The sequence below is a fragment of the Balearica regulorum genome, chromosome 7, assembly GCF_011004875.1.
Source record: "Balearica regulorum gibbericeps isolate bBalReg1 chromosome 7, bBalReg1.pri, whole genome shotgun sequence".
NCBI lineage: Eukaryota > Metazoa > Chordata > Aves > Gruiformes > Gruidae > Balearica > Balearica regulorum.
In genome coordinates, this window is record NC_046190.1 from 6,731,303 (window position 1) to 6,743,420 (window position 12,118).

The window sequence follows — 12,118 nt, forward strand, 5'->3', positions numbered from 1 at the left end:
ACAAAATATGGAAGTCAAGATTGCCCTGTGAAATTATACCCCAAGGGATATGCAGATTCTCCTATGAGAGCGAGATATGGGAAAACTAAGTACACTGAGCTAGGCTGGAAGAGAACCATCAGCTAAGGGTTAACACCTACATTCCCAGGACTGAAGTGCACTGTCTTCTGAGTCCTCAGGTGAGCCCAGGAATTGTGCAGAAGACAGGGATTTCCTCTTCAACAGACACATAAAATGTACTTCTACGAAAGGAAAAGGGAAAAAAGGGATGGAAAAGAAGAGCCACGTGGCTGATCTGAAAGGAAAGCATGTTTGCAACAACACTGAAACATTAGAGACATTGTTCAAGTGCAGTTCATCCTTGCAAAAATATTATCCTCGTCGCGATGCCAAGGTCGGTGAAAGTATGGGCTACTTGCCATGGAAGTGCTGGGTATTTAGGCTAGACCTGTCATGGGGCTTATTTACTCTCTGCGCCCAACATTTCAGACACACTCAAGCGTAGTGTTCATGTCTTGGCAGGAACTTCTCATTCATGCATTTTCTCCTGGTCCCCTTTGAGGAGTCTTCCTCCTCCGACATTGCAGCGGTTGAAATTTCATTGCTTGCTGAGAAAACCAACACTGATTAATTTCATCCTACTTGTATGGAAGAGGTAAAGTATGCAGGTCTCTAGCCAGGGACAAGGAAATCCCTGCTGCTTACATGCCACATTGAATAAGTAGCCCATGGTTGAGGCCATTGGACTTCAACAGTCTTCATTCCACCCGCAGGAAAAAAGCAATTAACCGTAGCAGCATGGGAAGCAAACAGGAAGTAATGCAACTCATTCACTTTTGATTAGAGAATATTTTATTTTTTTATAAGACATAGTATTTCACAAGGAAGAATTCAGCTGTAGTGTTACATTGACACACCCCAAATTATTAAAGGAACGTGTTTGAGGTTGCAAAGTTAAGCCTCAAAACCTAAGAAAAACCTACATTAATGTTGCCCGTGTAGCCTGAATGCCATTCCTCACTGTGCGTGCATTCTGGTACAGGCTTTAATTACATCACTGCAAAGTGTTTTTCCCACAGGACCTTCCCCTCATTCAACGCACAGAACGGACAGTGCTTACTTAATGAGCAGCTATTCAGTATTTAGTTTTCTCCTCTAGTTCAATGTGTGGCCCTAGACTTTATTTACTGCACACCAGTCAGGCCTGCTCTGAAGACAGAGTGATTCATCTCCCCATGGACCTTTCTGTGGCATTCTCCACTGTAGCCTTTGAATACTTCACACGTATTCATGGATCTATTTTCACACCACCTCTGGGAGATGAAGAGGATGTCATTAGTCCAGTTTTACAGATGGGGAACTTAAACATATGAAGATTAAGGTAAAAAGTATCCACTGACTGGTGCAACTTGATTTTCTGTGTATGTAACTTTATATGCTATTCTCTTTGTTCACAACCAATCTTCCATTTGCTCCAGTTGCAGATGTTACTACTGAGACCCAAAAATCTCAAGGCAGCTACTCAGAAAATGAAAAATGCGCAATTAGAGGCCAACTGTGAAAAACTCCTTTTAAGCGACTTGCCTGTCATCACATAAGACCTAGTTTGACCAGAGTGTATCCCTGGCCAGTTCCCTAGTGTGTTATTCAACTGCTTTGGCCACGAGACAATTTCCTTTGATGCTGCAAATCCCTGTTTAAATTTATCACACACCTTTTACCTCATGCAATAAATCAGTCAGTCATTCTACCCTTCTTTATTAGACAAGCTAATTTCATCCCCAGACTAACTTAGTCTTTTGAACTGACTAAATTAGGGCTCCTGGGGAAGAAAATTCAGCATGTGATATATACAGAGATATGAATTTAAGTTGCATAGGCAGTCTTAATTCAAAGTCCAATTTAGGTGCTCACCGTTTTAACATATATTTTTGCATGTTTAATTTCCTAAGCTTTTAAGGAACTGTAAAAACTGGAGAAAAAAATTTGCTGTGGACAAACAGAGAAGCCCTTGCTCATTAGGAGGAGCTCACACAAAAGACTGGGAACTTTCCACTTAGCAACTTGAGGAATGTTCTTTTATCACAGCTTTTCCTGAGCTCTTTCCTAAATTTTCTTCGAAACAGAAACTCCACCATGTTGACACCCATACTGATACCTATACCAGCAGAGCTGAAACAGGGATGTCACTGTATCCATTTGTGCTGTTAGGAGGTGGGAAAGGAGCTGTAAATTGTGTTAGCTGATCATCCTCAGTTCTAGGGTCTCTCTGGACCATGACTCCCCATTTTCTTCTTTCACCTTCCCTCCCTAACTTCTCACCATCTTTCCCAGCAGCACTGCTTCTCCATTCTAGTTCTCCTAAGATGAGCAAGTTCCCTCCACTTCTACATTCAATCTCAATCTTTATAGATAATGGGTCCCAAATCCCCTCCGTCTCATCCCAGGACTTGTCCTACACCAGCAAGATAGCATGCAGCAGTAAAGCTGGGATATGAATTTACTGCATACCGGCAGCTCTGCAACAGCTCTCCACATGGACATCCTTTGGGAGACATCTGTTAAGACTTTGCATCTCAGTCTGAAGTGGCTTGTTTCTTTCACTGGAGGGAAAAGCATTCAGATATCCTCAAGATGGGATCCTTCCCCGAAATACACCCTGGACGTGCTCTTTCCTTTTTGGCTAAGAGGATGTATAGGTAGATGAGTTGCAGCAAAATACAGTTAACCTCTGTGAATTCCCTCAGCAATATGCAATGTAACTAGCCTCATCTGAAAGTGGAATAAACTATCTTGCACTTTTAGCCTGAATATTTAAGGGAATAGCTATAGTGGTGTTAATTCACTAGTCCTCATTCCCTCAGTGGACTGATGCTGCTTCTTTGTCTTTCTGATCCTGGCTCCCACTTTCAGTTTGTGTTTCTAATAAATAATAATAAAAAAAATATAGCTCAGAAAACATCCAGCAGGGAAACTTTCTACATAACTGTGGCAAAATCTTAATCTTATAACGTGCAATATTAGGCAACCTTAATAATGGATGGTGCTACACACCCCCCTAGTAACAGCAACCCTTACTGAGAAGGTTTGGCTTTGGGAGGAGCGTCTTTATTATTTACAATGTGTGACAGGGCCAGTTCTGTCCTGCCTGATGCTGTTTTAGGACCTTGACCTGTGAGTAGTCTCAGAGAATTCAGAAGGCTTGACAGGAAAATTCAAGGAGGATGCTATCTTTGAGGGTTGTATGGAAATCAAAACACAAACAGCTTCTTTTCCAGAGATTTTTTTCAGCCTAAACAGATAAACATAAAACAGCAGAATATGAGAAAAAGAAGGGAGACTTCGTAAGATTTTTGCAATGGTTCATATAATTTTATGATTTGTAATAATTAAGCATCTCCACCTGCTTATCAGGGATTAATATTACCTTACTTTCCTTGAACTCCATTTAGTTCTTACATTATGCATATTCCCCATGAGCGCTCTCTTCTCTCAATATTTCTGGCACAAATATGAGCCTCTTTGGTAAGGACTCATAAGGTTATGAATGTCTGGACAGCCTGAGTAATGAAAGGCCATTTGGGGCCGAACCATTGACCACAGCTTTAACTTGCCAGGAAGGATAAAACATAAAATGTAAATTAGGTACTAATAACCCATTTTCCTTCTAAATCCTTGGTACAGATATGCAACATGAAGTACAGATTATGTTTTGAGAGAGATTTTGGAATAATTTGCAGTTAAAAATATTGTATGGGACCTTGTGTTGTGGCCTCAGAAGAGACTGAATTGTGAGTTGTTACTGCAGCCCTTGAACCCACTTCAGTCAATGGAAAGTTTCATTGGCACCTGGATTTGTTGCTTTGGGTAGCTGCCTAGCTACCAGCAAAACCCAGCACATAATACTGTCATCAGGGAAAGAGGAATGTGCAGTCCAGCAAGCAAGACATGCATGGAAAAGTACATTTCTCCCAGCATGTTTTGCAATCTCCATGCTATTCCCTCCCCATCTTCCTTTCCACTGATCTCATCTGTGGAGATGAAGTCAAGAAGAAAATGTAGGAAGTAGTGCTTGCAGGGCAAGATCATTTTACTGCCCGTTGCATGACCAACATCAGCCTTAACATAACTTTGACCCTCTTAATGGGGCCACCCCCTTGTGAAAAACAGACGTTGAGCTCTACTGTTTGTCAGCCAAGGGATACGAAGGCAACTTGAGGTTGGTTGGGTGTGTTTAATTCACACAACGAATTTGGTATTAAAGCTATGGTGTTGCATTCTGCTAGTAATAGTGTGCTAGTAATAGTGTGCACTAAACTGACGGGAAATAGAGCTACATGTCACGCAAGTTACAACACAATATTTCAGAATACATAGAAAGATGTGCTCTTCATGTGTGAACTCCGGCATCCAATTATTCCCCCCTTAGAAACTATTGTTCTTGTTCTGTTTGCTGCAACCTAACTATGAGTCTCAGGTGGGCCTACTATCTAAAAATATAACCTGTGAAACTAGCTCCTTGAATGAATAATGTTCCAGGTAAAAATAAACCTGACATATAAAATAGCATGCCCATGTGCTTGGCCTTAATGAGATCTATAACTGCTTCTCCACCCCATGGCACACATGGCACACACTCTTTTATGTGAAACCCAGAACCTTGCTACCTTTCAATAGGTCAGTATGCCTGACATGGCCAATCCAAGCCACTGTTCTACAGCTCAGTAATTTCTACCACTCTTTGCTCTTAGAAAATAAGATAATTCAATCAATAGTTTTAAAATTGAAATAAATACCTGGTTTTGACCTGCAAAGAGGGAAAAGTGTTAGCAAAGCAGACTCTGTGGAGGAAGAACTCTGTCATTGATTAAGGTTTGGTTTGGGTTATCTCTCAACCTTAAGTGGGAAACTCCAGTGGGAATACTCAAGCACTGCTACATATGCATTTTAATATTGAAAGTGGTGTGAGCAGTGGGTACAGCATACTGGGTAACCCACTCAGCCTCTTCACAAGGGGAAATCAGTGGCTACTTCGCTGATATGAGACTTAAAGAGAAGAGAGGAGTAGACCTCTGCTCCACCCTTGCAGAATTGCCTTGCTGGAATAGAGATCTGCCTGACAAATCTCCCAGAGGAGCAAAGCAGGGAAAGCGAAGTCCTGCCTCCTCATTCATTCTTCCTCTTATTAATTTGTAACATTATTACTAATAAAGATTATTTTACTGTGCTAATGACTAATCACAGGACCAAGATCATATGAGGGGGAGCATGGTGCTAGGCAGTGAATAAACAGAAAAACAAGGCAGTCCTGCCCTGGTGAGCAGAAAGGTTTAGAGAATACGAGTAACTATTCACTGCTTTTGGATGCCTTTAGGAGACACCTTCCAAGTCTTCTCAGGTTCAACCACTGCTATTGATGTAGCAAAAGAGAATCATGATTTATTCGGGTAAAGGAGGAGACTCCCTAAAAACACACATTCTGGCAAAACAGAAGCAGACTAAACAAGCCTCTTGAAGAAATATGCATTTAAGAAACTGCACTGATTTAAAAGATATGTTTTTTATCCTTCACCCATTACGTGGACCCATGGCACGGCAGCATGCCAGAGATACATCATGTGATAATTCAGGGACACTACCGCTGTAGAAAAATCAACGATTCCGCAGGAGTAAGCAAATAAACCTTGAGATTACAAAGGAAAAAAACACAAAATCCACAAGGTCTGGTCTAGTGCACGTTATCATTATTAACGTGAATCATGAATTCATGCTCCTCAGAGAAAAGCTCCCTATAAAGCAGGTCTTAGGGGCATACTCATTACTAGCAAGGGACAAGTACCACAGTTTGCTCTCATATAGTGATCCAACAGCGGCATTTAAGTGAGCAGAATATAAACACCCAGGCTGGAATTTGGCCAGGACACTACATTTAACATCCTACTCTTAATAAGAAATGCCATATAGACTGCACTGTCTAGGCCGAGCAAACACAAGCTTAAGAAAAAGATCTCATCTGATAGTCCCACACACAGCAAACTACATAGACCAGATTTGACAGTCCTGGGCAACATCAAGTGTTGAGTTGATCCTGGCTGCAACTGCCAAATGTGGTATAGCACTTGGAGAACATTTGTTGTGGATGAAAGCAAGCATATTTTGCCTTGGAGGGTCCCAGGTATGTCCCACAGGAAAAAAATTGTCTGCAAAAGGCCTCTCCTCCTCCCTGTTCTGTTGGCCAGCTTCCCTTGTGTGTACCATCGTGCTCTCAAATGAACTCACTCATAATGTGACGACAGCCTCCCCATATTTTGCATGCCAGACTTTAAATGAAAGGAAATTAGCGTGTTTGGAAGGTTGTCACCTTATCCTCTGCCAAAGACCAGGAGAATTTTCTTTCCTTTTTTTTTTTAGGAGCAGCCAAACCACTTTTGAATCACATAGTCAACATGGTGAGTATGGCTGATTTGCCCCAAAACAAAACTAAACACATTTACTGCACATTTACTGAATTTCATAATTGTCTACTTTTTTTCCTTTTTCTACCCATCCTTTTTTTCTGCTCTCTTTCTATGCTACCACTTTACATGCTCAGGCCATACTATTTCTGGACTTGTCTATCTATCTGCCTCTCTCTATCTTTACTTTTCTTGCATGCTACTCTCTCCTCCTCTCTCCTAATCTAACCAAATTAATCTAATCATCTGCTCTAATCTAATCTAATCTAATATTTCCTCTTTCTTCCTTTGCTCATATTCCCTTTTCATATTTCCTGTTCAAATTGGAATACAGGTTGGCTCCTGCCAACCTCAAAGTTATGATACTAGTGTGTCTTATGGCAATTCACCAACAGAGAGGTATTTAAGAAGATAAAAACCAAATGCCATCATGGCATTTACTTCAGTTTTGTTGGTCTAACTCCATTGAATTCAGCAGAGCTGCAATGACTGGAAAAACATGATAACTGACCAGGCTTTGGGGCTTTCACTTATTCCATGTGACCTCTGCTATTCCAGACAGGACTCCACAGGCATTTGCAAACTAGTGTAGACATGCCTCGTGTGTGCCTGTTTTTACTCATACCATGATATTCCCATCCTGTTCTATCTATAAACTCACAGGGGCTAGCCAAAGTGTTTATTTTCCATTGATAACCGTTGAAGGTCTCTAACAAGAATTCTATTGCTATTCTTAATGTCACTATCTGAAATTAGTTGTAAATCTCCTGTACTGTTTAAGCTCAAGGAAGTTCACTGATCTTGAAGTTTGATAGCTAGACAACAATCTTCCTTAAATAGCCCATCCACAGATAAAAGCTAAACAGAAAGGAAGTAGACTTGAAAAACCTTACAGAAATGACTTCAAGACACTCTGAAGACACTTCAAGACACTGCAAGGGCAGTGACTTTGCCATATCATGGAGTTATTTAATACTTTCAGTTCTCAGAAGAGTATTAAAGTATTCATCATCGCAATCATCGTGAAGCATTTAGCAAAAAAAAGAGTCTTTAACTTCTGTTGCAATAGCCCATAGCAATCCTGGTAGCCAAACAGATGTAGCACAGTATTGTACAAGGGAATGTTCAATTTATCAGTGAAGTTGGAATGGAAAATATTAAGAGCATCTGGAGACACTATTCCACATCTGCTGAGGTTACACCGTGGAATTGTATCTAATGGAGAAACTCATAAGAAATATATAATTTTCTTGTAAATATTAGCAATCTACATTTAAATCTACTACTAAAAATGTGTAGGCTATATAATTAATTTGTTACTGTTGAGAGTAACACATAATTTAGATTGTTACTACTCATAGTCTTGCCAGGGTCCTCCAAAGGCAGGAAGTCCAGTCCCCAGTTATTCCAGGCCGCCATTGTCAGAAGACATCTTAGAAGCAGAATTAGAGATGGAACCAAATACTCTTGCTATGCTTCTCTATTAGACATGATGACATCAAACAGCACTTTCAGTAGGTACACTACTTATAAGGCTTAAATAACACAGAAAAGGTAGTGAGATCTTGTGTATATGGAGTAAACGTGCAATATTCACTATGGGCAATGTCTTGGAAAATAAAAATGTCTGAATAATGGAGTAAGAATTGAAGGCATTAAAGTGTATCAAACCTATGTATCTAATACTCTTAATGTCAAAGGACTGGTCCTTGAAGAAAGGAAGACAAATTGTCACATCCTGAGTTAATTATTTTATAGATTGTGTTCATTCCTGCATGATGCATCAGTTTTGCAATGGGGTGTTAGGAAGTAAAAAAAAGTTGAAGTGTTATCAACACACCAACTGTTTTCTGTCATATACTGAATTAGGAAACAAAATGTGTTTGAAAAGGCTGTCAGCAGAGCAAAAACATCAAGCAACAATGGACAAGTTCAGATGCTGGTCAGCATCCTACATTCATTCAGGGTGCATGTAGATGCATTCTACACCATTTACCTGTAGGTATCAATATATTTTGCTTCTTCAAGCAAAGATAAGTAGGTTTACCACTTAGAGAAAACTAGGATTCAAACCATAAGCTTCAATCAGTACAAGAGACTGTGTGAAAAATGTGGTGGAGAGTATTTCCAGAACACTTTTCGAGAGTGCTTCCTATCTGACTAGCTGCTAGCTGACCAAAAAGATTATGGAGAGCTAGCTTCAGAAGTCAAATGTAGAGTAAAACATTTAAATATGCATTTACATTTTAATTCATTTACAGTGAGAAACAGGAGAGGTTTAAGTAGTAAACTCTTGGGTTTGCTGACACATGTTCAAGGAAAAAATTCGTCAGTGTGGCTACATTTAATTGCTGCCACTAAATTCATCAGTACTTATTTGCCTTCACAGTCTATCAGGCAAACAGGTGAATTAAGATGACAATTCATCACATGGCTACTGCTGGATGCTTCAGTTGAGTTAAGGTACTGCTCAGTTTTTCCTGTATGCCAGGTTAGGCTCTGTGATACTGGTTTTAGTCATTGATGGTACACTGCTATTCATCTTAGAGTTGGGGGCAGTTTGCTCTTCTGCACTGCCCCGTTGCATGGCACAACTCCACACGGTGACTTCTGAAGAGCTCTCTACGAACAAGAAAGTACTTGCAGTACCAACAGTCCAATGTTGCCAAGACAGGTAGACTTTCGATCAACATTGCCAAGATCTGTGCAGCTATGAACATGGCTCTGCTTCTGGCAAATGGCTTGTATGTATTCTGTGAGGACCTTGGAGGAAGCATGGAGTCTGGCATTCAATAGTACAGGATTGGGCAATTCTTTTCATAAGGGCATGATAGGGAATAAATGTCGTGAGGACAACTTCTCCAAGTGCCAATTGCCCGACAGCACCATTGTTTAGGACTTAGGAGGGAGGCTAAACTATATTACAGGCCTTTTCTTTGACTTATTTTTCCCAGAATCAATCCACACTGTTCAATGGAAATAGCTTGTGCAAATACAGGCAGCAAGTCACCAAAAATATGACAGAAAGAAGACATAAAATTTCCAGCACAATTAAGAAAACTGATATTGGTTACTCTCATCAGTCAAGACTAATTAGATCAGTAAGGGTGGTGAGACCTGGCTCTACTATGGAATAATCTGCTTGCATCTCTCACAAATGATGTTTGCACTGAACAGGCCCAAGACAGCGTTCACTTTGCCTTAGGTGCCTGTGTTGACACAGTCTGATTTCATCCATTGTGTTGCTTGGTCCTACTCTTGGCACAGCCTCACTGAAGGTATGGTAATACTCAGATTTCTATATTCAGATAATTCCCATCTGCATCCATCATTATGAAAACTTTTACAAATATTGCAAGATACTCCAAGAAGTCGTACAAAGTCCATTGATTTCATTAAGAACTGTGATACTGTGGAGTTCTCCAGATCAGACAATTCATCTAATTTAAATGGTTTGCTGCTCTTTTTTTCACAATTCAGCATTCTTGTGCAGCATTTTAACTTGTGATCTTTCTCAGGCTCTTATCAGATTTTCCTGTATTCTTCATTTCAGCCTTCACATAATTTTCTGATCAAATAACTGAAATCACGCGAAATAGGCCATGTCCTTCAGCCTGTATTCAGAGGAGCCCAAAGACTTCTAAAAGCTCAATAAGCAAGAGTAGGGCCTTTCAATTTAAATTTCCTATGTAGTTATCCACATTTCAGCCCAATATCTTTGGGTTCCTCAAATCAAAGGGAAGGTGAGAAACCACTGATTAACAAACTCTGAGTTTTTTACTGCCCACAGGTAAAAGAGAGACCAATTTTTGCTTCTTGTGCCCAGTATCACGTCATAGCTGCACAGCTCTACATCCAGCCATATTGAAGGCATTGACTTCATTGTTGGGCTCCACAGTTCCCAATGTCTGTGAGAGTAGTTGGCAGAAGAGTTATGGGTAAGAGTAGCAGTTTCAAAGTGCTACAGTAGGTCATTAATAACAAGAAGTGCCTGAAACTAAGCCTTAAAATATCCTCTCTCTAAATTTAATAGGGCTATAATTTACATTTGCTGCAAATTAGAGACCAGGAGATCCAAGTAAGATCTACGTTTTAGAACTCTATTTAAGTTGACATGATCAAGATCGTGAAATGACAGCGTAAGTACTGTTTGACATAAAAATGTCTACCAGGCTGTCCAAGCTGCAACAGGCAACAGCATGAAACACTGTGGCAATGTTCATCTTCAGCTTGGGTGAAGCCCTTCAAAAACATTAGGTATTCCTGCTGCTTCTTAATGAGCCTATGGCTGCCACTCTCTCTGGCTGTTCCCATTGCATTAAGGCACTTGTAATTACACCTGTAACTCGTGGACTGCTTAGGAAGGGCCCTGGACAAATGGCTTCTGTTTACCTAGTCAAAAGACCACGAGAGCTTCCACCAGTACAAAGTCAGTTGGGGTGCTGATTTTACTCTCCCTGATTTGGGTTTGGCCTTTTGATGATGTGTTTCCACGGTAGCCTTAATGTTTTACTACTCATCTCAGCTTCATGATGCCTGAGAGATTTCAGTCTTTGCATGCACTTTCCATTGCCTTGAATCAGAGCATGATCAGTTACCATGGCCATAGCTCCATCGTTCTCAGACTCTTTAACCCTGATCTGTTTGATTCTAGGTCTAAACATGACCCAGAGGCCACATTCCTTGTGTTGACTGATAACCTCCTCCAGGTCAGCTATATTTGTTACAGCACACTGACCACATGGCCTTGCCCTTCTTCAGTGACAGAAGCTGCAGAGCAATGCCAAGCACCGATTCTCTGACCCCAGGGACTTCCGTGGAGATCCACATCATTCCTAGCTCTCTTTCACGTTTAAAGCTTTGACGGGACAGAAGCTCTGGATATGCTCTAGGACAGCTGAGTGACGTGCCAATCCAATGTGATTCAGGGACATAACTGGAGCTTATAAGCCTGGGGTAAGAAAGAAAATTGATTTGCTTACACATCATGAAAAAGCCAGCATTTATGAGAGGCCAAATTGAAGGGGGCTGCTTTTGTCAGTTAGGTTCAGGGCTGGGTTGCATTTGCCAAGTGGTTTTCTCCTTCTGACTGATGAGAAAACTGTGGGCTTGACATTTGAATATGGACCTCTCTATGGTGATTCTTGGCTCTGCTGGCTTCCCGCACACCATCTCCCCCTTCAAATGTCTGAGAGCAGCACAACACTTTTCAATGGATTTTTCTTCCCGGGTGCCCTGTTCAAGACGTGCGTTGCACAGGGTCCCTGTGACTGTCATTAGCTAGCAGTTGAGTTCCAGCTCCAGTGGAAAACACCGAGCCATAACAACCCAAATACCAGACATCTGCTGTCTCCGTGCCCCAGGCCATGTCACTTGCAATCACTTGAAGAGCTCAGTATCAGCTCATTGGTGCGGGCTGGAGAGCAGCCCGAGCTGCAAACACTCCTGGTAGAAGGGTTGTCCCCTCTGGAATGCACTTCCCCACTTCAGCTCTAAGCCTGGATTTTGTGACCTCCAGGTCATCCTGTAGGGTCCATCTGCTTTCCCAGGCTCTGAAGTGGGAGGAGAAATTTGGGAAATTATAAGGCTACTATAGGAAACGCTTAGCTGTAGCACTGCAGGAAGAGGTTGTGCCTCGAGACATTGACTCAGTGGGTAGAAGT

At 41.2% G+C, this 12,118-nt stretch overlaps 2 protein-coding genes across 6 annotated transcripts in view; both read right to left on the bottom strand.

Moving 5' to 3' along the window:
- The window catches only part of BAG3 (BAG cochaperone 3), a 260,283-nt gene that overhangs the window by 185,282 nt on the left and 62,883 nt on the right, over positions 1 to 12,118 (bottom strand). The gene's annotated exons all lie outside the window — the stretch shown is intronic.
- Positions 1 to 12,118, bottom strand: part of GRK5 (G protein-coupled receptor kinase 5) — a 170,384-nt gene that overhangs the window by 75,237 nt on the left and 83,029 nt on the right. Inside the window, exon 2 of one of the 5 annotated variants that reach the window (XM_075757770.1) lies at positions 141 to 242. The exons of the other annotated variants lie outside the window; for them this stretch is intronic. The gene's annotated coding sequence lies outside the window, so the exon portion shown is untranslated. The remainder of the gene's footprint in view (positions 1 to 140; positions 243 to 12,118) is intronic. 5 annotated transcript variants of the gene reach the window in all.